Raw genomic sequence first — 26,965 nt, 5'->3', positions numbered from 1 at the left:
CACCAACTGCACCCTGGCACCCCTGCAGAGGCTGACACCAATTGATCAGCCGTGGGCAACCATGGCCGTTGCTTCCAGCTCCCAATTCTTCCCAGGCTTCCTGGAACCACAAAGGCCTGGCTGGGTGCACAGAGCAGACCCCTGTGCAGAGCAGAACACAAAAGAAGCACCTCTGAGTTAAAGACACGTGAATTTCACTGCAAAAAAACACATTGCTGTATTTTTTTTTTTTTTTTTTTTTTACAAATTGTACATGTCTCACACATTGTAAAAACTTTTTAAATCACCTGAACAAGGTAACCTGCACTGGGGAATATGCCGAGCTGGGCTCTTCTAAAAGGAGGAATGAGCCTTGAATTTTATCTGAGCCAAGGATGCAAATTTCTCTAAACCTTGCCTTCCTAGGATGAGGGTCAAACCAATGCGGTGTTTTCTCCCTTTCTAATGTCAAGATTCTTGCATTTTACTGCTTTCCCACTTTTTACTCTCTTTGCCTCTTTTTTACTTACTATTTTTCAAGAAATCAGTAATTTTAAAAAATTTCTGAGAGTGCACATAGCCTACACCATTCCTTTTAAGAAAACATATCCTTGGAGTTCCCGTCGTGGCTCAGTGGTTGACGAATCCGACTAGGAACCATGAGGTTGCGGGTTCGATCCCCGGCCTTGCTCAGTTGGTTAAGGATCCGGCATTGCCATGAGCTGTGGTGTAGGTTGCAGATGCAGCTCGGATCTGGCGTTGCTGTGGCTGTGGCGTACGCCAGCAGATACAGCTCTGATTAGACCCCTAGCCTGGGAACCTCCATATGCCGCAGCAGTGGCCCAAGAAATGGCAAAAAGACAAAAAAAAAAAAAAGAAGAAAAAAAAGGAGAAAACATATCCTTTGCCACATGTACCAAAAAATGTCTTCCTTCCTCTTCGAAAGACATGAGAGAGCTCCAAGAGTGAAAGTGTAATCACAGCCACCTTGGGGGTTTTCTTTTTTTCTGATAAAAATGCAATGTCTCTCTCTCCCTTCTGACAATGGAATTATTTCACACGCAGTGTAGATTGGTCTTCACACGGGGACATTTGTATTTCTGCAAGATGTGTTTTTTCCCAGGTTATCCGTCCTAAGATAGAGCCAGTCTCTCTGATAATAAATCCTGCACAGGATCTGGGGGGCTGGCAGGCAGAGAAGTGCTTCTCATCCATCAGTTCTGGCAGCTCAGGCCACCGGAGCCAGAGAGGCTCCTGGACAAGTTCTTTGTCCTCAAGGGATAAAGTCCAGGCTTCGTTTGCTCTGGGCTGAGCATCCGCCTCTGAGCCTGCAGCTGTGTAAGCGGTAGCAGGCAGGGTAGCAATGGAGAATTAACACTCTTTATTGGCCTGACTCAGTGCTCTTAAGATTTACTTAAATAACTTCTTCTTGGAGTGCCCGTTGTGGCTCAGCAGGTTAAGGACCCGACGTTGTCTCTGTGAGGATTCGGGTTCGATCCCTGGCCTTGCTTGGCGAGTTAAGGCAAGCCGAGGCAGCTCAGATCCAGCGTGGCTGTAGCTGTGGCAGAGCCCTCAGTGGCAGCTCCGAGTCGACCCTTGGCCTGGGAATGTCCATATGCTGCAGGTGTGGCCGTAATAAATAAATAAATACATAAATAAATAAACGGCAACATCTTTCTCACTCCTCAGTGACCAAAAAAGGAAAGGTTTTGAACATAGCATCAAACGAGAAGTGACTCTGGTGGGGTTTAGCTGCAACCAGGGCGAATAAACACACCCACCAGGACCATCCACACTGGCAGCAAAGACCCAAGGCACAGCAGCTGGGTTCTCATGCACCGAGGCCGGCAGGAAGTGTGAGGAGAACCAGAGAAAGCTGTTGTTCTGATGAGGGAGGGAAGGGTGTTGAGAGCATCAGGAGATCAGAGGGACCTGGTTCTGTCCACCTCGGATCTAGATGGGGGCGCTCATCTCGATGCTCCTAGACCAGTGGCCGGCCTGTGAAACCGGCTTTTCTACGCGGCAGCTCCAAACCCTGAGAGCCCAGAGAGCTCCCGTCTGCCCCGGGGCAGGCAGGTGGCCGGTCACGCAGATGACAGTCAGGCAGCCTGCTTGAAGGCAGTCACGTGCTCTCTGCCTCCTGGGTGGTGACCCTACCAACATCACGATGAACGCCCTAGAATTTGACCCGACCCAGTGCCATAATTTTACGTTAGTGGAAGGTCAGGCGTATCACTGGACTGATATCAAAATGAGTCCTGGGACCAGCTCTGTGCTTAAACACTGCCAATCAACAAACCATTTCACATCCTGCATCATTTTATTTTTTTATACTTTACACTTTTAATATAGATATAAAATATATAAACAATAAATATATGTATTATATATAAATATATATACTATGTATTATCCATGATAATAAATCCAGAACATATACTATTATATATGATATACATTTATCATATATAAATCCAGAACATATACTATGTATCATATATGATATATATTTATCATTTATAAATCCAGAACATATACTATGTATCATATATGATACGTATTTATCATATATAAATCCAGAACATATACTATGTATCATATATGATATATATTTATCATTTATAAATCCAGAACATATACTATGTATCATATATGATACGTATTTATTGTTTATAATATATATATAAATATGAAACATAGCATGTGTATTATATATTATATATTTATTGTTTACATATTATACATTATATTATATATTATCACATTAATTTTAATATACATATTTTTTACATTTCACATCACTGAGCAAAACGTTTGCTTCTCTGGGCCCCTTCACGTGTAAATGAGGGGGACCCCCAGATGGGCAAAGTCCCCTCAATTCTAACATCCATGGTATCGTGATTTCCTTTGACAACACAAGGAAAGGAAGGAGAAGGTCGTATCCTAACACCCTAAATCTATCATAATAAGAACACTGATTGTGCATTGATTTTTAAAGCAGCCCTTTAAAAAAAATTGAGCTGATAAGGAAAGGCATGAGCATACAAAACCCATCTGGCCAAGCTGCAACTCAACTGAGAAGCTGAGGGACAAATCAATTTTCATAAGACTGGGTCACCGTAAGTGCTCCAATCCAGAAGAAGGTGTTTCCATCCTCTACTTTATCCCACACATGTGCCTTTATTCACCACAATGTAACCGCAGACACTCTGGGATTTTTTTTTTTTTTTTTTTTTCTTTTCAGGGACGCACCGGCAGCATATGGAGGTTCCCAGGCTAGGGGTTGAATTGGAACTACAGCTGCCAGCCTACACCACAGCCACAGCAATGTGGGATCCAAGCTGCCTCTGCAACCTACACTACAGCTCACGGCAACACCAGATCCTTAACCCACTGAGCAAGGCCAGGGATTGAACCTGCATCCTCGCGGATGCTAGTTTCCGATGAGCCATGGTGGGAACTCCAACTCCGGGATTTTTTAAAGCAAGGCGTGGATACAAAATGTCTAGTGAACGTCTAATTCAAAGTCATGCCCCTTTATGATGCCTGTCCCTGAGGAATAAAAACGGTGGGGCAAAGTCATCTCTGAGCTGGCCTGTCTCACCTGACAAACTGGTCTATTTCCTTTCTGGAGACAGTACACTATGTAAACCCATCCCTTACCTGTTGGGGAATTCAGAACAAAAGTCAGTGTTCAGCTGAGTGCTTTTCTGACCCTGAGTTCTCCATTGTAATTCTACCAGTCACTCGATTCTTACTTAGCGGTTTTTGGATTCACAGAGGTACTGATTTTTTTTTTTTTAATAAATTCATTCAGTCATTTGACCAGTTTTATGGGGAAAACTGCATAGAAAGTAGAGAGAATTCCCATATATCCCCTCCCCTCCTTCATGCAGTTTCCCCTCTTGTTAGCACCATGCTTTCCTGCAGCACATTAACGACAATTGATGAGCCAGTACCGACACATTATTATTAGCTGAAGCCCCTAGTTTGCATTGGGGTTCACTCTTTGTGTTGTGTCCTAAGGGTTTTGATAAACACATCATGTCATGTATCTGCCATGCAGCGTCACCCTAAAGAGTGTCACTGCCCTAAACCCCCGACTCCACCTGCTTATCCCTCCCTTCCCTACACCCGCTGGCAATACCAACCTTTCTGATGTTTCTAGAAAGATCCTTTTCCTTTTCTGGAAAGCCGTAGAGTTGGAGTCATACAGGATGCGTGTAGCCTTCTTGGGCTGGCTTCTTTCACTGAGTCATATGCGCTTGAGGCTCCACCCTGCCCTTTTGTGGCTCCAGGGCTCATTTCTTCTTATTGCTGAGTAATGTTCCATTGTATGGATGTGCCACAATTTGCTCATCCTTTCACCTACCAAAGAACACCTTGGTTGCTTCTAATTTGGGGCAATTATGACTGAAGCTGCGATTTCTGATGATTTTCATTCCTATGACTTCACTGTAAACCCTTCTGGATGCAGATAGGAATACGAGATAGTGTGGACATATCTTTAACAGATTGTTCACACTCCAGAATATCGCTTTTTAAAACCCTGCCGACTAGAACCAGGTTTTCCACGGATCTGGCTAAGAGAACTGCATGCATGGGATGATTCTATCATCTGGAGCTCTGGGAGCCCAGTGCATCCCACGCAGCAAGGGTGACACAGACCAAGCGCTCTGGGTTGGGTAAAGAACTCAGCAGCCGTTTACCTCAACATGCCCAAAAATGACAGACCCCCAGATTCTCCAAACTTCCTTGCTGGAATCGAACTCAAATTGCCATTTATCATGACTCGCAGACATAGACAACGGGTGGAGGGCACAGGGGAGGGATGGATTGGGAGTGTGGGATTAACAGATGCAAACAATTATTAAGAGAATGGATAAACAAGATCCTACGATAGAGCACAAGGAAGTACAGTTAATATCCTGTGATTCAACCATCGCGGAAAAGAATATGAAAGAGAACGTATGTCTACGTATAATCGAAGCACTTTGCTGAGCAGTGATGCTGAACACGACATTGTAAACCCACTCGACCTCCATAAAATAGATCTTTAAGAAACTGCTCTTTGTCAGAAATAAGCAGTCAGAATTACACTTTCTGACAAATACCATATGGTATCACTTCCAAGTGGAATCTAAAACATGGCACAACTGAACCTGTCTACAAAACAGAAACAGACTCACGCACTGAAAACAGACTTGTGGTTGCTAAAGGGGCAGGGAGAGGCTGTGGGATGACGAGGAGTTTGGGGTTGGTAGATGCCAACTCTCACATTCAGATGGGCAGGCAATGAGGTCCTCCTGTACGACGCAGGGAACCATATCCAATCGCTTGGGATAGAACACGATAGAAGATAGTATGAGAAAAAGAATATATAGATGTGTGACTGGGTCACTATGCTGTGCAGTAGAAATTGACACAACACTGTGAATCAACGATACTTAATAAAAAAAAAGAATTGCACCTTCTGCGATTGAAGGCACTCTGGAATTCTTAATCGTTTTATTCTTAATAATAGGATCGAGTTATGCGCGTAGAGTATGCACGGCTTGGTTATATTATATGGCAGAGATGGTTAGGGACTGAAGCGCTTCCTGGGACCTATCCTGAGTTACACTTGCTCTCTGCCACATCTGGGCAGGAGCTGAGAATTGAATACACACACACCCCCAACCTGGTTTTTTTTTTTTTTTTGGCTTTTGAGGGCCACACCTGCGGCCTATGGAGGTTCCCAGGCTAGGGGTCTAATCAGAGTTGTAGCCACTGGCCTATGCCAGAGCCACAGCAACGCAGGATCCAAGCCACGTCTGCAGCCTACACCACAGCTCACAGCAATGCTGGATCCTTAACCCACTGAGGGGAGCCAGGGATTGAACCCACATCCTCATGGGTGCTAGTCAGATTGGTTTCTGATGAGCCAAGACAGGAACGCCCATTCCTGCTTTTTAATTTTAATTTTTATTGAGGTGAAACACGAGTGTCTGGTTCTTTGGGCAGATTTGTTTGCTCGTTTGCTTAAGTAGTGCTACAAGGCTTATTACAAAGCCAAAACAAAACAAAAGAGCAATCTCTTGCCCCACTTAATTTCACTGGATGCTTCTCACTCTTGTCGGTCTTTCCCCTCCTTTTCTCTTTTGTTTGTTCGCTTCTCTTGTGATTTGATGACTATATTTAGTGTTATGTTTGTGTGTGTGTATATCTATTATCATTTTTTTTTGTTTTTTGTCTTTTGTGTGTGGGCATCTATTATCAGTTTTTGGTTTGAGGTTACCATGTGGTTTTTGGATAACAGTTTATATAGGTCTCTTAATTTCAAATGCATTTCTTTATCTTTTTCTGGCCACACCTGTGGCACAGGGAAATTCCCAGGCGAGGGATCAAATTGAAGTTGCAGCTGCCAGCCTACACCACAGCCAGGCAGCCCCAGATCTGAGGCTTATCTGTGGCCTACACCACAGTTTGGGGCAATGTTGGATACTTAACTCACTAAGCCAGGCCAAGGATTGAACCTGCACCCTCACAGAGACGATGTTGAGTCCTGAATGCATTGAGCCACAACAGGAACTCCAATTTCACATGCATTTTATCAACCCTGCATTGGTGCCCCCCCTCCCCTAATAATTACTGGGTTTCTAAAAAATTTTTATTAAAGTATAATTGATTTACAATGTTGTGTTTGTTTTTGCTGTACAACAAAATGATTCAGGTTATATTTATATGCATATTCCTTTTTATATTCTTTTCCGTTCTGGTTTATCACAGTATATCAAATATAATTTCCTGTGTTGTACAGTAGGTCTTTGTTGTTTACGCATCCTGTACATATAATAGTTTGCATCTACTCATTTCAAACTCCCCGTCCCTCCCCCTCCCCCTCTCCTCCCTCCCCCTCCCCCTTGGCAACCACAAATCTGTTTTCTATGTCTGTGAGTCAGCTTCTGTTTTGTAGATATGTTCATCTATGCCATCTTTTAGATTCTACATATAAGTGATATCATATGGTATTTGTCTTTCTCTTTCTGATTTAGTTCACTTAGTATGAAGAGCTCTAGTTGCATCCATGTTGCTGATTTTCTTCTTTTTTATGGCTGAGTAGTATTCCATTGTATATATGTACCACATCTTCTTAGTCCCTTCACCTCTTGCTGGACATTTAGATTGTTTCCATGGCTTGGCTATTGTGACTAGTGCTGCTACGACTATAAGGGTGCATGTATCTTTTTGATTGGTAGTTTTGTCTCGATATATGCCCAGGAGTGGGATTGCTGAATCATATGGTAGTTCTTTCTTTAGTTTTCTGAGGAAGCTCCATACTGTTTGCCATAGCGGTTGTACTAATTTACATGCCCACCAAGAGTGCAAGAGGGTTCCCTTTTCTCCACACCCTCTCCAGCATTTGTTACTTGTGGATTATTAATTTGTTATTTATGGACGGACCATTCTGACCAGCGTGAGGTGGTACCTCATTGTAGTTTTGATTTGCATTTCTCTAATAATTGGTGATGTGGAACATTGTTTCAGGTGCCTCCTGGCCATCTGCATGTCTTCTTTGGATAAATGCCTGTCTTTTTTTTTTTTTTTTTTTGGTTGAAATATAATTTATTCACAACTCTGTCTTGATTAATCCACTTGAGATACCATCTGCTCTCTTCCCATGTGGTGGTTGAGAATGCAGTGCTGTGGCATCCCAATAGAGTTATAGCCTTACTTTTGCTTAGATCAATATTCAAAATCTGTACTATTAGGACCATGTGAAAGATTGTTCATTGCTGAGCCAAGTAATAAACTATGATTTTATCTCCTTTCTTTGCAACTTTTTGTCTCAGAGTTCATCATTGCCTTATATTTGGATTTACTTCGTTTTATTTGTACCTGTGCTGTCTCCCCAACACCCCTTAAAATCCTCTCATTCCACCCCATAATCACTGGGTTCCATTTTTGTTTCCAGGAAGTCTTTCCTGGGCCCTAGGTTCCCTGACTCTAGCTAAACTTGGCTTCAGTGGCAGCTGCAATAAATTTGTCCTTGGACTTGCCGCCCTCGTCACCCTGGAAATTCCCTCTGCTCCTTGAAACCCTCCTGCCCTGGGTTTCCTCTTCCTTGTTCTTGGCTATTCTTGTTACTCCCTCCCCCGATGGACCACCTCTCCCAGGGGCTTCCTGAGAAAGTATGCAGATCTAACCAAAAGGCGGGTGCTGGGGTCGAGAGATGGGGAACAAAGCAGCAGCTTCCTCGGTGCACAGAGGCTGTTGGGAGGAGGCGGCCCCCTGTCAGCCGGCCAAGGGCGCAGCCTCCCCCGGCACCCTAGAATTAAGCACACCCACTCAGCTGTGCCGGAAAACAGCAGCCTCTCCAGATGAGTGAGGCTGATGGGACACCTGCTCAGCCACAGAGCAGAGGGGGAGGGAGCTGGGGTGTCCAGACCCTTCTTCCCAACGTCCCACAGCTCTGGGACACTCCTGAGCATCAGCATTTTTTAAAAGTTTATTTTATTGAAGTGTAATTGATTTACAATGGTGTGTTAGTTTCTGTACAGCAGAAAAGTGATTCTGCTTATATATATATATATATAAGCATATATATATTTCTGCTTATATATATATATATATAAGCATATATATATATATATATATATAAGCATATATATATATGTTCTTTTTCATACTATTTTCTACTATAGTTTATCACAGACTTTTGAATACAGTTCCCTGTGCTATGCAGTAAGATCTTGTTGTTTATCCATGCTGTATATAACTAGCTTGCTTTTGCTAACCCCAAACTCCCAGACTTGGTAACCCACTCCCCTTGGTAACCACAAGTCTTGGTAACTACAAGTCTGTGCTCCATGTCTGTGAGTCTGCTTCTGTTTTGTAGATATAGGTCCATTAGTGCCATATTTATTTTATTATTATTATTATTTGTATTTTTAGGGCCACATCCACAGCATATGGAGGTTCCCAGGCCAGGAGTCGAATCAAAGCTGCAGTCGCCAGCCTATACCACAGCCACAGCAACGCCGGATCCTTAACCCACTGAGCGAGGCCAGGGATCAAACCTTCGTCCTCATGGATGCAAGTCAGATTTGTTTCCACTGGGCCACGACAGGAACTCCTATGCCATGTTTCAGGTTTCACATATAAGTGATATATATGGTATTTTTCTTTCTGTCTGACTTGCTTCTTACTCCAATCATCTCTAGGCCCATCCGTGTTGCCGTGAAGGGCATTATTTCATTCGTTCTTATAGCTGAGTTGGATTCTGTTGTGTACAAATACCACATGTTCTGTATCCATTCATCTGTCGTGGACCTTAGGTTGTTTTCATGTCTTGACCATTGCGACTAGCGCTGTGACTAGAGGGTATGTCTGTTTTCAAATTATAGTTTTGTCTGGATATCCACCCAGGAGTAGGATGGCTGTATCATACGGTAACTATATTGTTAGTTTTCTTTTTTCTTTTTTGTCTTTTCTAGGGCCGCACCCGTGGCATATGGAGTTTCCCAGGCTAGGGATTGAACCGGGGCTATAGCCGCCGGCTTACACCACAGCCACAGCAATGCAGGATCCGAGCCGCATCTGTGACCTACACCACAGCTCACAGCCACGCCGGATTCGTAACCCACCGAGCAAGGTCAGGGATCGAACACGAAACCTCATGGTTCCTAGTCGGATTTGTTAACCACTGAGCCATGACGGGAACTCCTATTGTTAGTTTTCTGAGGAATCTTCATACTGTTCTTCACAGTGGCTGCATCAACTTACATTCCCACCAACAGTGTAGGAGGGTTCCCTTTGCTCCACTCCCTCTGCAACATTTGTTATTTGTAGACTTTTTAATAATAGCCATTTAATTTTTTTTTTTCTTTTTAGGGCTGCACACACAGCACATGGAAGTTCCCAGGCTAGGGGATGAATTGGAACTGCAGCTGCTGGTCTGCACCACAGCCACAGCAAGCCTGGGTCCAAGCTGCCTCTGTAAACCTATGCTGCAGCTTGTGGCAGCATCAGATCCTTAACCCACTGAGTGAGACCGGGGATTGAACCTGTCCTCATGGATACTATGTCTGGTTCTTAACCCACTGAGCCACAGTGGGAACTCCCATGGTGGCCATTTAATAATGGAGGTACCTCATTGTCACTTTGACTTGCGTTTCTCTAATAATTACCAATGTCGAGCATCTTTTTATGTGCCTGTAGAATTTTTCAAGCCTCTTGGTGACCGGATGCAGCCAGGGCAAGAATCCTGCTCTGAGTCTGGCCTAAGCAGGAGATGTGAGCTGGTGCTTCTAACTGCTCCTCGGGAGAGCAGCTGCTATCAGCCCTCTCTTGGCCCAGGGCTCTCCTCTGCTCCATAGGCTCTGGGCACCTCACCTCCGGCTGCTCTCTTTATCATCAATGGCAGCTCAGTGGTGGGATTCTCTCCTGCTTCATCAAGGACTGAAATTATGTTTCAATTTCTTGTTCTCCTGGGGAGATTTCCCTGCAAGATGAGAGAAACAAAGTGTCCTCTGCCGACTCCAAAGCGAAGAACTACAGGGCACAGCCAAATGGAATGACTTCTTTTTGCTAAGAGATTTTCTTATGCTCTTAGAAACGATCCAGAGAGCTAATAAATGGGTCAATTTCTTTGAACTTATTTCTAGTTTTTAAAAGGCGTTCTGGATCAAAGGCCGTGACAGTCCACAGCCAAGAGGGCTTGGCCTTCAGCAGCTCACACGGGACAGAAGCGAGTGGGACCCAGACCTGCACACATCAGCCATAGGTCTTTGTGGAACCTTTTAAAATCACGTGTTCATGATGGCAATTTCCTCCCGTATCTCCTTTATTCAGCCCCACCCAGCATAACCACCCATCTCCACCCCCTGAGTAGAGAATCCAGATTCTGGCATCCGGAATCACAGCTACGCGATCTGGGCCAAGGCATCTAACCTCTCTAAGCCTCGGTTTTACCGTCTATGAAGTGGACGTACTGTTATGTGTGTTCCACGCCCCCAAGAGTTAAGATGAGGCATTGGTGTGATCACATACGGTGAACAGGAAGGCAGTAATCAGAGGCGTTACTATCAAAATCCGCCCAAGCGGAGGAAAGGGAACCCTCCTACACTGTTGATGTGAATGTAAGTTGGTGCATCACCATGGAAAACAGGCCAGCGGTGCCTCAAAAAACTAAAAATAGAGTTGCCCATGACCCAGCCATTCCACTCCTGGGCATCCACAGAAAACCATAATCCGAAAAGATACATGCACCCCTGGGTTCGTGGCAGGACTATTTACAATAGCCAAGACACAGAAGCAGCCTCAATGTCCATGGACAGAAGAATGGATAGAAGATGCGGTACGTATATACAGTGGACTATGACTCATCCATAAAAAGAAAATGAAATAGTGCCATTTAAAGCAATGGACCTGGAAATTAGCATACTAAGTGAAGTTAGTTAGTGAAAGACAAACATCATACGATATCACTTACATGTGGAATCTAAAAAAAAGATACAAATAAACTTATTTGCAGACCAAAAACAGCTCATAGACTTTGAAAAAGGTATGGTTACCAGAGGGTACAGGTGGGGAGCGGGTGGACTGGGGATTTGGGATTGGCACATGCACGCCGAGGTCTATGGAAGGAGTGGCCAGCGGGGACCTGTGGTGTAGTACAGAGAACTCTACACAGTATTCTGCGATCATCTATGTGGGAAAAGAATCTGAAAGAGAATGAGTGTGTGTATGGATACCTGAATCACTTGGTTGTACAGGAGAAATTATCACTACCTTGTAAATCAACGATACGTCATTAAAATTTTAAAAATGAAAAAAAAAAATCCACCCAATCTCGGAGCTCCCATTGTGGCTCAGCAGGTTAAGAACCCGACTAGTATCTGTGAGGATGTGTGTTCCATCTCTGGCCTCACTCAGGGGTTTAAGGATCTAGCATTGCAGTAAGTTGCAGTGGAGGGTGCAGACGTGGCTTGGATCCTGTGTTGCTGTGGCTGTAACATAGGCTGGCAGCTCCAGTTCGACCCCCAGCCTGGGAGGGAACTTCTGTACGCCACAGGTGTGGCTCTAAAACAAAAAAGAAACAACAAATGCACCCAATATTTTTTTTCCTCCGAGTTAAATGGGCCGTCTCTACCGTCTGGCAGCCCCCACTCAGAGCATACTTTTCTGTGTGGTCCCAATAAATTTTTTATTTATTTCATTCTACTTTCTAGTAGAAGGTTTCATTCTACCCTCACATTCCAATGCAATTATCGGGGGAAAGAAAGCAAAAACAAACGTAGGTCCAGATATGAAAGAGCCTCTATTTTTACACAAATGGTACCGTTCAATTCTTCTACGATATCCTGGGAAGGAAGACTGCAGGGAAGCAGACACTGGATTTAAATGAGAAATGTTTGTGGGAGCCAAGCCACACTGTAGAGCTGCCCTGACAACATAGCACAGGCAACAGCAGAAATGTGTTTTCTCATACTTCTGGAAGCTGAAGATCCGGGATCAAGGTCCAACACACTCAGGGTCTGGCGAGAGCTCTCCTCCTGGCTTGCAGACGGCTGCCTTCTGGTCGTGTCCTCACGTGATGGAAGGAGAGAGAGCTATGGTGTCTCTTTCCTTTCTCATAAGGGCACCGATCCTATTGGATTAGGGCCCCACCCTTATGACCGAGTTTCACCTGACTTCCTTAAAGGCCCTGTCTCCAAATACAGTCAAACTGGGGTTAGAACTTCAACAGATGAATTTGGGGAGGGGGACACAATTCAGTCCACAGCATACCCCGCCCCCAAAACACACACATGTGGGTTCTGTCTCCCTGCATGAGAAGTTTTGGAAAAGGTGTGTGTTCTGGGGCTGCTGCAAGAGACGTGTCTGGACCAGAAGCAGGAATAAGCTGGAATTCACAGAATTAAAGCTATGGATTAAGGCCAGGCCCATCTCCCGGGCTTGGAAGAGCCTTCCAGACTCTGGCTATCAATACAAGCTGCCTCCTGAAAGCCCCACTATCTCTGCTTTCGGCACGTTGACACTTCTGGAGATCGTCTGAACTCTTGTAAACATTCGACTGCTGTTCTGACGTGGAGCTGCCGTCATGCCGATGAGTCTGGAAGCATTTTCCTTTGATAATTCATCGGAGAAGGGCCGTGGAAAGACGGCACTTCTGAATCTGAAACCACAAGAAGATTTAAGCCTCTGCATGTTGGCAGTGAGGTCAGAGGGTCTGCCACCACAGAATTCAGAATTCTTTGTGGTTTGACATAATAGCTACCTATTAAGTTTGCCTTCGGCTTGACCTGTGCAACTGCCATTTAGAAAAGGGGAAGCCGTCATCCATCACGCATTTTTATAAAGACCTTCTTTGCACTTTATCTTATGAACCTGTTTTCATAATGATTTAGCCTCGCTGGGTGTCCAGAAAGCTGCACAAGATGTGCATAGAGAGTAAAACTGCAAAATCCTCTAGGATCCGGCCAAAAATATCTTCCAACCCGACACCAAGAAAAGGGTGCTTGTAATTTGTTTTTTTCTTGAAAAGGACATACATCATAATGAAATGAGCCCAAATTCAACTCTACTTTAAAAACAACAACAAAACGTCTAGATCATGTCCTGGTGTTAGTTGGGTGATTCATTTCGCCTCATCTGATGTAAACCACACCTCTCTATAGTGACAACTAATCTCAGAATGCTGATTCCAAGGTCCAGGAAAATCCTGAATTGTAGTTCAGGGTGAACTAAATTGCACCGAAAGACAGAAGAGGGCACTGAAACATTTGGTTTCTTTCATGATTTGCTGACTTTTTAGGCCACATCAAACCCATAGCTTTAGGCTTTTTTTTTTTTTGTCTTTTTGCCATTTTCTTGGGCTGCTCTCGTGGCATATGGAGGTTCCCAGGCTAGGGGTCGAATTGGAGCTGTAGTCATCAGCCTACGCCAGAGCCACAGCAACGCGGGACCGGGCCGCATCTGCAACCTACACCACAGCTCACGGCAACGCCGGATCCTCAACCCACTGAGCAAGGGCAGGGACCGAACCCGCAACCTCATGGTTCCTAGTCGGGTTCGTTAACCACTGCACCACGACGGGAACTCCGTAGGCATATTTTTAAAAGATCCTTGTTTTGCAGCATACTGTCCGGGTGGAAGGGGAGAGCATATTTTGTTTAACAGTTTGTTCACTTGATTGATAATTTTAAAAATTTGGGTGAATTCCCTGGTGGCTCCGTGGGTTAAGCTTCCAGCATTGTCACTGCTGTGACTGGCTACAGTGGTGGCTCCAGTTCAGTCCCTGGCCGGGGAACTTTCACATGCCACAGACATGGCCAAAAAATTAAAAAAAAAAAAAAAACTTGGGAGTTCCCATTGTGGCTCAGCTAATTAAGAAGGCGACATAGTGTCCGTGAGAATGTAGGTTCGATCCCTGGCCTGGCTCAATGGGTTAAGGATCTGGTGTTGCTGCAAGCTGCAGCGTCATTCACAGATGTAGCTCAGAGGCAGCAATTTCTGTGGCTGTGGTGTAGGCCTGCCGCTGCAACTCCAGTTCCACCTCTAGCCTGGGAACTTCCATATGCTGCAGTTGTGGCCCTATAAGGAAAAAAAACAACGAAGACATGATACCTAAGCCTTATTCGTACTTCCGCCCAGGCTCCACAGATGGGGCAGGCCTTCCCTCCACAACTGGCCATCTGAGACTCCTTTTATCTTTCTTAGTATGTGACTTTTGGTTTCATACCCTTAGCATGTGACTTTTGGTTTCTTTTCTTTTCTTTTTTTTTAACTTCATGGTCTCAGGATTGCTGCTCCAGCTCCAGCTCCATGGCCATATTCCAAGCAGGAAGATGAAGACAAAGAGAAAGAGGAAGAGGTGGTGCTATATCACAAAAGCAAGACAATTCCAGAAATCCCTGGCAGACCACCCACACAACTCAGGACAATGTCACCTGGCCACCCTGCGTTGCAAGAGCCTCCGGAAAAGTGGGTACCAGAAAAATTGGGTTTCTGGTAATTAGGGAAAAGAAGAGAATGGTTATCAAGGGGGCAAGTCGAAGTATCTGCCAGATGCAAAGGCAAAAACAGTGACTCCTAGGGACACTTGGTCCCAAGATTCACAGGTCACATGAAGTCACAGGGGTCATGTGAAGCCTGCTAGCCACACCTGGGTGACTCTCCACACCAGATGTTACCGGAAGATCAAGGTCATGAACCTGAATGTGGAACCTGGGGGAGGGCTGAGACCACAGATAAGCGGCCATCAAAGAGGCCAGCTTAGAGCCACTACAGAAGGAAGCTACATGGACCAAGGGACAACCCCCCCCCCAAAAAAAAATTGTTCTAGAAGGCAGCCTGGTGACTCACATCAAAAGCTTTGAGGAAAGAGGAACTTACACGTCGGAAGAGGCTGCCCATTCATCAGGCGACTCAGATCCTTGGAGCTGTTCTGAGACCAGGGGACTCAGCCGTTTTCCCCATCTTTTGAGCTCCCTCACAAACCCCGCCCCTGTGCTTTTGCGCCTTCGTCAGCTAGAGGTGGTTTGAGAGGCAGCCCCAGATTGGCCACATCAAGGTCCTGAGGGAAAGCATTCTGTGGGAGAATGAGGTTAAGAGACAAAGCAAATATTGCCAGGCAGGATTTGCTTAGCAAGGTGCTGCCCTTTGCAGGTTATGGTTTATTCAGCTTATTGGGGTGGAAGGGGTGTGGGCAGAAATTGATGGTAAATTTCTACTGCAACCCCCAAATCCCAACCTATATGAAAATATTTATTTTGGGAGTTCTCGCTGTGGTGCAGAGGAAACGAATCTGACTAGGAACCATGAGGTTGAGGGTTCAATCCCTGGCCTTGCTCAGTGGGTTAAGGATCTGGGGTTGCCATGAGCTGTGGCGTTATGTCGAAGATACAGCTTGGATCTGGCGTTGCTGTGGCTGTGGTATAGGCTGGCAGCTATAGCGCCGATTAGACCCCTAGCCTGGGAACCTCCATATGCCACGGGTGCGGCCTTAAAAGGACAAAAGACATATATATACATATATTTATTTCAACTTTATCATATTTAAAGAGGGATATATACTCTTTAATTTACTCTAAATGAATTAAATTAGGAAAAGTATGGATTATCAACCAATTTTAAAGTAATGTATTTAGTCAAACAATTTTTTAAAATTAAAAAAAAAATAGTAAAGTAGTTGGAGGTGTGGATTCAATCCCTGGCCCAGGAACTTCCATTTGCCGCAGGTGTGACCATTAAAAAAAATAATAAAAATAGTAAATCAGTATATTTTGTGACCAGTGTAGATTCAAATGTAAATTCAAAGTATGTATTACAACATTAAAAAGAGAGATAAAAACTGGTTCTATGAATTGTTTGGAATTTTTGCCTTTTTTTTTTTTTTTTTTTTTTTTTTTTTTGCTTTTTAGGGCCACACCTGCTGAATATGGAAGTTTCCAGGCTAAAGGTAGAATCAGAGCTACGGCTGCTGGCCTACACCACAGCCACAGCAATGTGAGATCTGAGCCGTGTCTGTGACCTACACCCCAGTTCATGGCAAAGCAGGATCCTTACCCTGCTGAGCAAGGACAGGGATTGAGCCCTCATCTTCACGGATATTATGACAGGTTCTTAACCTGCTGAGCCAAAATGGGAACTCCCAAAAAATTGAGTTTTAATAACTGAGGTTTTTATATTTGGGCAAATCTCACCATTTTGCCTCTAAATGACAAACAGAAGGTTCTGACTATGAGCTGTCAGCGTCGCTCAGCAAAAATGCCACGTGGATATGGGTCATATTTATTCCTAACAAATGACGAGCAAGATAGGGCATTATCATCATTATTTTTAGCTTTTGATTTTGGAAAAATTTAATTTTTCAGCTGATGAAAACAACCAAGAAATCTGAGAAAACTCATATTATGGCCAATTTGTGGAAATTGTTCTCTTTTAGCCTTTATTTTCATCGTCAGTGTTCCTTAAGCTTTCTTTAATCTGAGATGGGTGATGATGGGTATACATTTTTATTTATTTATTTATTTATTTATTGTCTTTTTTTTTTTTTTTTAGGGCCACACACACAGCATATGGAGATTCCCAGGCTAGGGGTCTAGTCGGAGCTGTAGCCGCCGGCCTACACCACAGCTCCAGCCGCAGCAACTCAGGAGCTGAGCCTCATCTGTGATCTGCACCACAGCTCACAGCAACCCAGATCCTTAACCCACTGAGCAAGGCCTGGAATCGAACCCGCAACCTCTGTGTCAGGTTCCTTAACCACTGTGCCACGACGGAACTCTGAGTATACATTTTTAAATGAAAATGACTTCACAGAGTATCGGCTAAAGTCCAGATGGAGGGCCTGGGGCGTTGACACCACTGAGGGCTCAGAAAGAAGGTTAGTCATCGTTTTACTTTAAGAAGATAGAAATGGGCTGGGGGGATGCGCTGGGGGTGTGGGATGGAAATCCTATCAAATTGGATTGTGATGATCACTGTACAACCATAAATGTAATAAATTCATTGAGTAATTAAAAAACATAAAAAGAAACTGAAAATAAAAAGACTGATGATAAGAAAGAGAGAAAGAGAAATGGAAGCAGACAGTCTTCTGTCTTTAAGGACCAGAACCTTGGGGTTCACCTTGGCAACCTCTGTCTCCTCCCAAATTGCTTGCTAGCCCCTTAGATCCCCGAGCCAAGAGGCCACTGCCCAGCTGGCCGACTGTGCCTCCGCCTAAAGCTCAGATGTCCTGAGCAAGAAAAGCCGTCATTTCTGTGACCCGAGCGAGCCATGCAGCCAGGCTGTCCCTCGGCCAGGATGAACTAAGCCTGCTGTCCCAGAGAGCTGGGAAGACGGCAGCTGTGGAAACACACGGTCCTGTGTTTCAAAATGCAAATGACCACATTGCCCTGACCTCGAGTGTCCTCAGAAACATTCCCTACCCACGATGATAAATCCTGCTCTCGGAATGTGGTAAATTGAGAAATGCAACACAAATACCCCAGCGGGATAGCCTTCCTTCTGGCCTTTCATGGTATTGTTTATGCAGCTAGATTTTTAGAAAATGCATTCCTTTAAGTTGGAGGGTTTCGGGCCATTTTTTTTTTTTCTTTCTTTCTTTCTTTTTTTTCCTGAAGCCCAGAAACTAAATGTTTTCATCAGAGGAAGCTGATCATGGTCCTCTGGCTTCACAGAGAGAGAAAGTGGATAATGTTGGGTTTCGTTTGCCCGGTAACCATTCTCCCATCCCAGTGGCACCTGAATTTCCTTTGATGGAATTGCCTCTTTCCCTTAGGGCAATCTGAGGGGACCGGAAATCCTGGCATGTGCCTCCCACTGGCCCTGTGGAACGGGTGGTGCTTCCAGCTCCCGGAACCATATCATTTCCATTTGCGACCCCAGTGCCACCACCGCACACCCCTTCTAATGTCCCTTCTTTTTTTAATTTTATTGGAGTATAGTGGACATACTGTTGTGTTGGTTTCAGGTGCACGGCAGACTGAATCAGTTCTAAGGCATTCTTTTTCACTTAAACTAGATGCTAACTAGTGATCCCAGCATACACCAGAAGAGAGCACCTCTATCTGCTCCCATCAGCTCCCGGGGCAGACCCTTGTTTTATCTCAAATATACCTTCTGTCAAAACATGTGTTGGTCTATCAGAAGTCAGTGAGAGTTAGTTACTCAGACTTCCTGGAACTCTGGTCCAGAGATGCACCCTCAGAGATTCACCATTCTTTTTTTTTTTTTTTTTTTTTTTTTTTTTTTGGCTTTTCAGGGCCACACTCATGGCATATGGAAGTTCCCAGGCTAGGGGTCAAATCAGAGCTGCAGCTGCTGGCCTACACCCCAGTCACAGCAACTCCAGTTCTGAGCCACACCTGTGACCTATACCACAGCTCAGGGCAGCACCAGATCCTTAACCCACCAAGCAAGGCCAGGGATCAAACCCATGTCCTCACGGATGCTAGTCGGGTTTGTTACCGCTGAGCCCCAACGGGAACTGCCCTGATCCACAGTTCTTTATCAAAGTGTTTTATATTACCATGATTGTATTATGATCAGTGAGGATATTTTTATTGAAGTGTAGTTTATTGCCAAAGTTTGGGTTTTTTTTGTTTGTTTGTTTTTTTTTTTTTTTTAGACGTGCGCCTGTGGCATATTGAGGTCCAATCGGAGCTGTAGCCGCCAGCCTACACCACAGCCACAGCAACGCGGGGTCCAAGCCGCATCTGCGACCTACACCACAGCTCACAGCAACGCCGGATCCTTAACCCACCAGGCAAGACCAGGGATCGAACCTACGTCCTCATGGATAGTAGTCAGATTCGTTTCTGCTGAGTGACGATGGGAACTCCTGCCAAAGTATTTTCACTGTTTCCTTTTCAAGGAAAATCTTCAAAGGATTAATATGAGCTTCTTACATTGGGATCATGGGTCTCACACCCAACTCTGTACCAAGTGTTCTCGTTAAAACTCCTGGGTCAACAGTTGCTGCGGAATAGACCTTCCAGAACGCCGGGAATCTGGATGCAGAATTGGAGTTCAGGGAAACCCAGGCATCAACTCCAATTTCTCTTCCCCAGTGAGAAGGGACCTTGCTAAAACTGAGTTTGGCTCAAGCAACAGGAGAGTCCAATGCTGATAAACACTCTCTTGAACACAAGCATGATGGCTAGAGTAAGTTCTTCTTAAATTAGAATAACAAGCCCAGAGTATGAAAGTTCGAGGGCAGAGAGAAAATCACAGGAGTTCCCTGGTGGCCTAGTGGTTAAGGACTCTGCCTTGTCACTGCTTTGGCTCAGTTGCTACTGTGACTCGGGTTCAATCCCTGGCCCAGGAACTTCTGAAGCATGGGCGTGGCCCAAAGAAAATCAGAGACGGCATTGATGGGCCACTTTGAGTCCATGAGGCTGTCCACTTTGGTCCCTGGAGAGTTACTCTGAGATGTATTGTATCTGTGTGTCCCCCTGGTGAAGGAGGGGACACCCTACTTCCTATAAGCTTGAGTTGCCTTGCTTCAAAAAACAGGGAATCCAACCTAATCTTAGAATGAAGGTGTGTGGGTGGGCTCTTCCCACTAGATATTATTCCAACTGACACACAACAGCTGGTGTCAAAAATCAAATTGGCATCATTGTGCTTCCAATACTCAGCAAGTTGAAAGGAGGCACAGTGAACTCATATGGCCAAGATGGAGACAGACCAGCCCTTGGTGTGAGGCCTGGAGTGGTTGAAGGAATCACAGCCATGGCATTGACCCTGATCCCCAAATGAGACCCTTCAGGCTCTGTGAGGACGCAAAGGAAGCTGACCTAGGGCAGGAGAGCCCCTGGCTTTCCCAGCTTCTCCCACCCATATCAGCCTGAGATGTGGGGATAGCTCAGGATCCCCAAGGGAGGAAAAAACCTAGGGAACCTCAAGTATTCTTGTCTGAATCTTATCAAGCTTCCAGAGCTCACTGCCGCTATGCCAGGGGGACAGAATCAGCCAGGTTCAAAATGTGGGGAATTTCTACAGGACAGAAAACCCAGGTTCTCCAACATAGAAACACTCTGGAGAAAAGGAGTTCCCATTGTGGCTCAGTGGAAAAGAATCTGACGAGTCTCCACAAGGACCCGGGGGACGAGTCTAGATTAAAAGAGACATAAACGGCCTCTCCACACTCAAATGTAACATGTGGATCTTATTTGGGCCCCAGTTTGAACAAACCAATGGTACAATATCCCATCGCTGAGGCCCCGGGGGAAGTTTGCATATGGACTGGAAATCCGATGATTGCTGTGGTTTGTCCCAGACCAATTTGGCCAAGTGGAGCTGGATTCCCCGGAAACCTTTTCCCAGGGTAGTTGTAGGCTGGAGGAGGCCATTCGAGAGGAATTCTCACAGGACTTGGGAGGTGGAGGTAGACAGGTGTTACTCTCCAAGGTGGCTGTGACTTGACGCAGGACAGACAGACACAGAGATCCGAGGATTCCAGCTTGTCCTCCTCCTCCTCTGTCTCCACCCAGCCCTTCTCCCTGACCACCAACTCTCTGACCAACAGTGGCCCTGAGCCACTCCCCCGATGCTTGGCCGTGGTCCCCTCATTGAAGGGGGTGTGTTGATTGTGTGAGGCTGATAATGGGGTTGCACTTCAGTTGGAAAAAAGAGAAAAAGTCTTCCTCTGTCCCAGGAGCATAGTGAAGCATCAGTGGGTGAAATGACGTCTCGTGTGGAGGATGATGAAAGAGTCTTGATTTCTTGAAACCACAGTTAAGAATTCGACTAGCATCCATGAGGACTTGGGTTCAATCCTTGGCCTCGCTCAGTGGGTTAAGGATGCAGCATAGCTATGATCACAGCATAGCTTGGATTCCGAGTTGCTGTGGCTGTGGTGTAGGCTGGCAGGTGCAGCTCGGAATCAACCTCTAGCCTGGGAACTTCCATATGCTGCTGGCGTGGCCCCAAAAAGCAAAAAAGGAAAGAAAGAAGGAAGGAAGGAGGAAGGAAAGAAAGAAAGAAGGAAAGGAAGGAAGGAAGGAAGGGAAAGAGAGAGAAAGAGAGAGAAAGACTCATGATAAGAAGAGGGATGGGGCGGAGGAATTAGGGAAATGGAAGAGTCCCTGAAAACTCCCCTTGGACCCCCTCCTCAGACTCCCAAAGTGTAAGATGGGCAGCGGGCAGGGCAGGGTGGAGGAAGAGAGCTGGAAAATTCTTCCATTCCTCTTGAGGTTGTGGGTTAAATAGGAGGAAAAAATACCAAGGGGGGCAGGAATCCGACGAACACACTCACATCCCAGAAGCAAAAAGCCAACCCATTCATCTTAAGATGACTTTTAACCGTGAGTAATGCATTTGAACATGTGTGAGCTGGTCTTGCTGTTCTTACTAATGAAGCTAAAGGCATCTGCGACCTTGGAATTCCGAGATGTGTGTGAGCTTTGGAATTTGTTAAAATGGTGTTTGGAGGACAGGCTTTCAGATGTTAAGTGTGCACGTGTACACATGTACCTTCTAAACTGAAATGTAAAGTATTTGAGACAAAAACCTTTTTTTTAAATTTTCTTTTCCTTTTTTTTTTTAGGAAAAATGTAAAACTCCTCATTATCTCAGGCATTGCTTGGGTTAGGAGAGAGGATGACAGCACAAGGCTGGGGCCAACCAAAACAGAGGGGCGGAGGATGGCCCGCGGCCTGTGGTTTTTGTTCAGGAACCTTCTTCTCCAGGGCTGAACTTCTTGGAAAGGGGTTGGTTTTATTGCCTTCTCCCCCAGCTCCACTTTTGGGTCATTTTAGGATCTCAGCTGGTGGCCACAGCTTTTGAGGTTTTGGAAACAAGTCCCTCCTTTAAAAAAAAAAAAAAATGCGGTGGCAGGGACGATTTTTAAGTAAGAGGAGTTATATGGACAGTAGTCAAAGACAATCTTTTGTGTTGGAACAATAAATGCTCACTATTGGTCAAGGGTGTGCAGTCAGTGGATTCAGACACTGTGTGAATCTGACAGAAACAAAGTCAAGAGGAAAAATCTTGCACGATGTTTTGAAAGCGATAAAAGCCATTCCACGCTCAGGAGGTGAGAGCAGGGAGGGAGGAAGCTGGACAGGCAGACAGGAGGGGTGCCTGAGACGGGAGCGAGAGAGGCGGATGGACTATCAGACACAGACTGGAGACACTCAAGGCGCAAATGCCAGCCCAGAAGAGGCACCGGCTCCCGACTCAAGGCTGGCAGGACCCTCGCGTTTCTCCTTGTCCCACGATCAAGCGACAATAAAAGCAGCTGGGGAGCCAGGTGCATAGTCTTCTAAAAGATTTGGTTCCTGGTGGTTTTCCCTGGGTGCGGGGGTGGGGGAAGGGTGTCAGAATTCACCAACCCCAAAACATGCCTCTTTGGCGAAAGGATCATTTGGAGGTGAAAGCCAATGAAAATCAACAAATGTAGGAGTTCCCTGGTGGCCTCACCGTAAAGACTCTGCACGGTCACTCACTGCTGTGACTTGGGTTCGATTCCTGGTCAGGGAACTTGCACGTGCCTCGGGTTCAACCAAAAAAAAGAACAGAAAAAATTAACCCAGACTGGAGGAGTTCTCTGCCCTGCCCTTAAGGGCCTAAGAACAGGGCTGGAATTTCCAACCGTGCAGGTGTCCCCGCCCCTACCCCATGCCCCAGATCGCACCCTCCCAGCCCACCCCCGGGCCAGGAAAGGAGAGATTGCTTAGGAGCCAGGGAAAGCCAGACACCGAATTTGCACAAACAGACCTGATCCTTAGAACCCTCCTCGTCCGCTAGTTCCCCCCTATATTTCTTGGTTATGTGCGTAGAGAAATGTATTTTCAAAGCTGTCTTTTTTAGCTTAATTTGAAGGCTCTCAGTACTGAACCCAAGAGCGTAAAGGAAATGCTTTTCTTCCCTGACAGCTGCACACAGAACTAATCAAAATTAAAACTCAAAACAGAATCCTCTGGTTTAACACCAGCCCCCATGAAGACAATTCATTGAAGGCAGTTAAGATTGTGAGGCCGCTGTGGCCTGGCAAAGGAATGTATTTCTACAATGAATTACAGGCCCAGGCACTTCCCAGGTCCAAACAGAAAGCCCAGTACCAGGTTGAGCTGTTCGGATTTTGACACAGCCACAATGATCGTACTGGTTTTAACATTGTTATGTACTGTATTTTTTTAAAAGCATTTATTAAGACATAAACTAAAACAGATGTAAAATAAACTGCACATTGAAGTGTGTGATTAGATAAAGTTTGACATAAGCATACGCCCATGAAACTATCACCCCAATCAAGATAGTGAAAATAAGGAGTTCCCTGGCGGTCTAGTGGTTATGATTTGGTGCTTTCAGCCCTGGGCCCTTGGTTCAATCGTTGGTCTGGGAACTGAGATCCTACAGCAAGGTGCTGCAAGCCACCACCAAAATAAAATAAAATAAAACAAAATATAGTGAACATGCCAATTGCATTCCAGAATTTTCCTCATACCCTTTTGATTCCATAGCATTTTTAGGTACTAAAATGGAAGTATGTTTGTGGGTGTAACGCCATTGTTTTAGACTTCTGTGGGCAATGTGCTTCGATTTCTGGCTTTGCCCTCTGCACCCCTCCCAACGCCCACCCAATCTGAGCACCCTCACTTTAAGTTCTCCCAAGCCGCATTAGCACATCTCCCCACCAAATCCTCTTACCCCAGCCCGAAGCAGAGCCCCAACTCAGGGGCAGAGGATACTCTGTGAGCTCACAGCACTCCCAGGGCACCTGGGGAGAAGGGCTCTGGAGGTGAAGGGATAGCAATGCCAGGACCAGCCAGACACCCAGAGATGCAGTGTTCACGGAGGCTCGGTTCTGATCTCCAGGTTCACCACTTTACGAATTTGAGACGTTTGAAATAGAATTCTTTTTTTTTTTTTTTTTTTGTCTTTTGTCTTTTTGTTGTTGTTGTTGTTGTTGCTATTTCTTGGGCCGCTCCTGCGGCATATGGAGGTTCCCAGGCTAGGGGTCGAATCGGAGCTGTAGCTACCGGCCTACGCCAGAGCCACAGCAACGCGGGATCCGAGCCACGTCTGCAACCTACACCACAGCTCACGGCAACGCCGGATCGTTAACCCACTGAGCAAGGGCAGGGATCGAACCCGCAACCTCATGGTTCCTAGTCAGATTCGTTAACCACTGCGCCACGACGGGAACTCCTGAAATAGAATTCTGATGTCATTAAAAATGGCACTTTGATGCCAACTGCTATATATAAAATCAATAAACAGTAAGTCCTAGTGTACAGCACATGGAATGATATTCGATATGCTGTAAGAATCCATTATGGGGAGTTCCCTTTGTGGTCAGCAGTTAACCAACCCAACTGGGATCCCTGAAGATGTGGGTTCGAACCCTGGCCTCGCTCAGTAGGTTAAGGATCTGGCGTTGCCGTGAGCTGTTGTGTAAGTCCCAGACACAGCTCAGATCCCACGCTGCTGTGGCTATGGTGTAGGCCAGCGGCTGTAGCTCTGATTCGACCCCTAGCCCGAGAACCTCCATATGCCACAGGTGCAGCCCTAAAATAGCAAAAAAGAAAAAGAATCCATAATGGATAAGAACATGTATATATTTACATATATGTAAGTATAAGAATATATATATTTTTAGGTACGAAAATGAAAGTATATTGGTGTGTGTAACACCATTGTATATATATGATATTACACATAGTCATATATTTTAAATGTTATATTATATATTCTTATATATAATATATATTCCTATATTTCTATATAAATATATATTCATATATATTTTCTTTTCAATATATACAATGGAATCACTGTGCTGTATACCAGAACCTAACACAACATTATAAATCAACTATACATCAATAAAAAATTCAAAAATAAAATAAAAAATGGCATTTTGTTATGACTTGAAATAAATACTAAAATATCAGTCTGGTCATTCTGCTGTGATCTTTTTGGTACTCATGCACCAGATGACCCCAAATGTAATAACTTTGCTCTCTGAGGTATTTGAGCTCATACCATCCATGCAATGTTTATATTAGAACTTTCTATAGTTGTCCTGGTCTTGCTTCTATTTTAAAAATCCCTAAGATGTACCACTTCCCAAGGTAAAGGAAACATAAAATGAAATTTCCAACTGAAATACTTTATAGCTCCAGTGGTTTGGAAGGGTTTGGGGGTTTGTTTATTAATTAATTCTAATGGAACCAGAAAATACTGGGCCAAGCTTCTTTTGAGGATGTTACATTTAAATTTAAGGAGTACCTTTATACTTTCTTTCAAAGTCTCCAATCTCATTCTTAGGGCTCACCTCTGATTTTTCTGACCTTCTTAATTAGCTTTAGGGAAGTTGAATTGATTTAATACTGAGGCAGTGAATATCTATACTTATTTAATGACAAAACTACCTGAATGACAGATAAACAGAGGTGCTCATTTGCATTTTTAAGTGGACAAGGAGTTCCCTGGTGGCGCAGTGGGTTAAGGATCTGGTGTCGTCTCCCCAGCGGCTCAGGTCACTGCCTTGGTGTGGGTTCAATCCCTGGCCCAGGAACTTCTGCATGCTATGGGCATGGCCAAAATAATAATAATAATAATAAAAAAACCTTAAAAGGATATACTTATCTGTCCTTTTCCTCTCAGAGATATGGTCTCATAATTGCATGGAATTACATCTGTGCCTACATTCTGTGTGCTCCCCCGCAGAGAAGCTAAAATTCTTCATTCTTTTCAGACAACTGGTTCTTCAACGATGCCGACAAACCGGATGGTCCAGAATTGCCCTCTCTGGACCTGATCCCAAGGGGGCTGAGACCAGGAAGGATGGAGGGAGGGAGAGAGAGAAGTGGAGAGGTGGCTGGACCAGGGGCCCCTGAGAGAAGCAAGCATGAGTGCGGATGATGGATAACACGGTACCTCAAAGGTGCAACCAAGAGAACAGTCTAAAACCTGTACGTGGCCCTCACATGCCTCTGCCTCTCCTTTCCCTTTTTCTTCTCTTCCTCCCTTTCTCCTTCCTTAGCTTCCTGTCCCTTCCTCGGTAATTAAGTCCCTAAGTCAGGAAGGGAGCTGTCTGTGAGGAGACAGACGCCAGGCCTCTGTGCCCTATTATAGACCCAGATCTGATGCCAGAGCCAGCAGAGGCGGGGTCCACGTCGGGGAGGGGGTGGTGGCAGAGATGGATTCTGTACAGGGAAGGGATCGAATAAGTGAGGGTACTTAGAAAAATGGAATCCCGGTCTCTCACTGTCAGAGGAAGGTGTTTCAAACGTGGAAAGGGAGAAAAAGAAAATGAGCCCTGTGGTGCTGGATCGGAAAGGAAAGTATTGGTGTGAACCCAAGAATTTCAATAAAAGTACACAGAGAGGCGTTCCCACTGCAGCTCAGCAGGTTAAGGACCCGATGTTGTCCCTGTGAGGATGTGGGGTCGATCCCTGGCCTCGTTCAGTGGGTTAAGGATCCAGCATTGCCACGAGTTGTGGCGTAGAGCACGGATGCGGCTCAGATCTGGTGTTGCCAT

The sequence above is a fragment of the Sus scrofa genome, chromosome 6 (assembly GCF_000003025.6).
Source record: "Sus scrofa isolate TJ Tabasco breed Duroc chromosome 6, Sscrofa11.1, whole genome shotgun sequence".
Classification (NCBI taxonomy): Eukaryota; Metazoa; Chordata; class Mammalia; order Artiodactyla; family Suidae; genus Sus; species Sus scrofa.
This window is presented reverse-complemented; position numbering follows the sequence as displayed.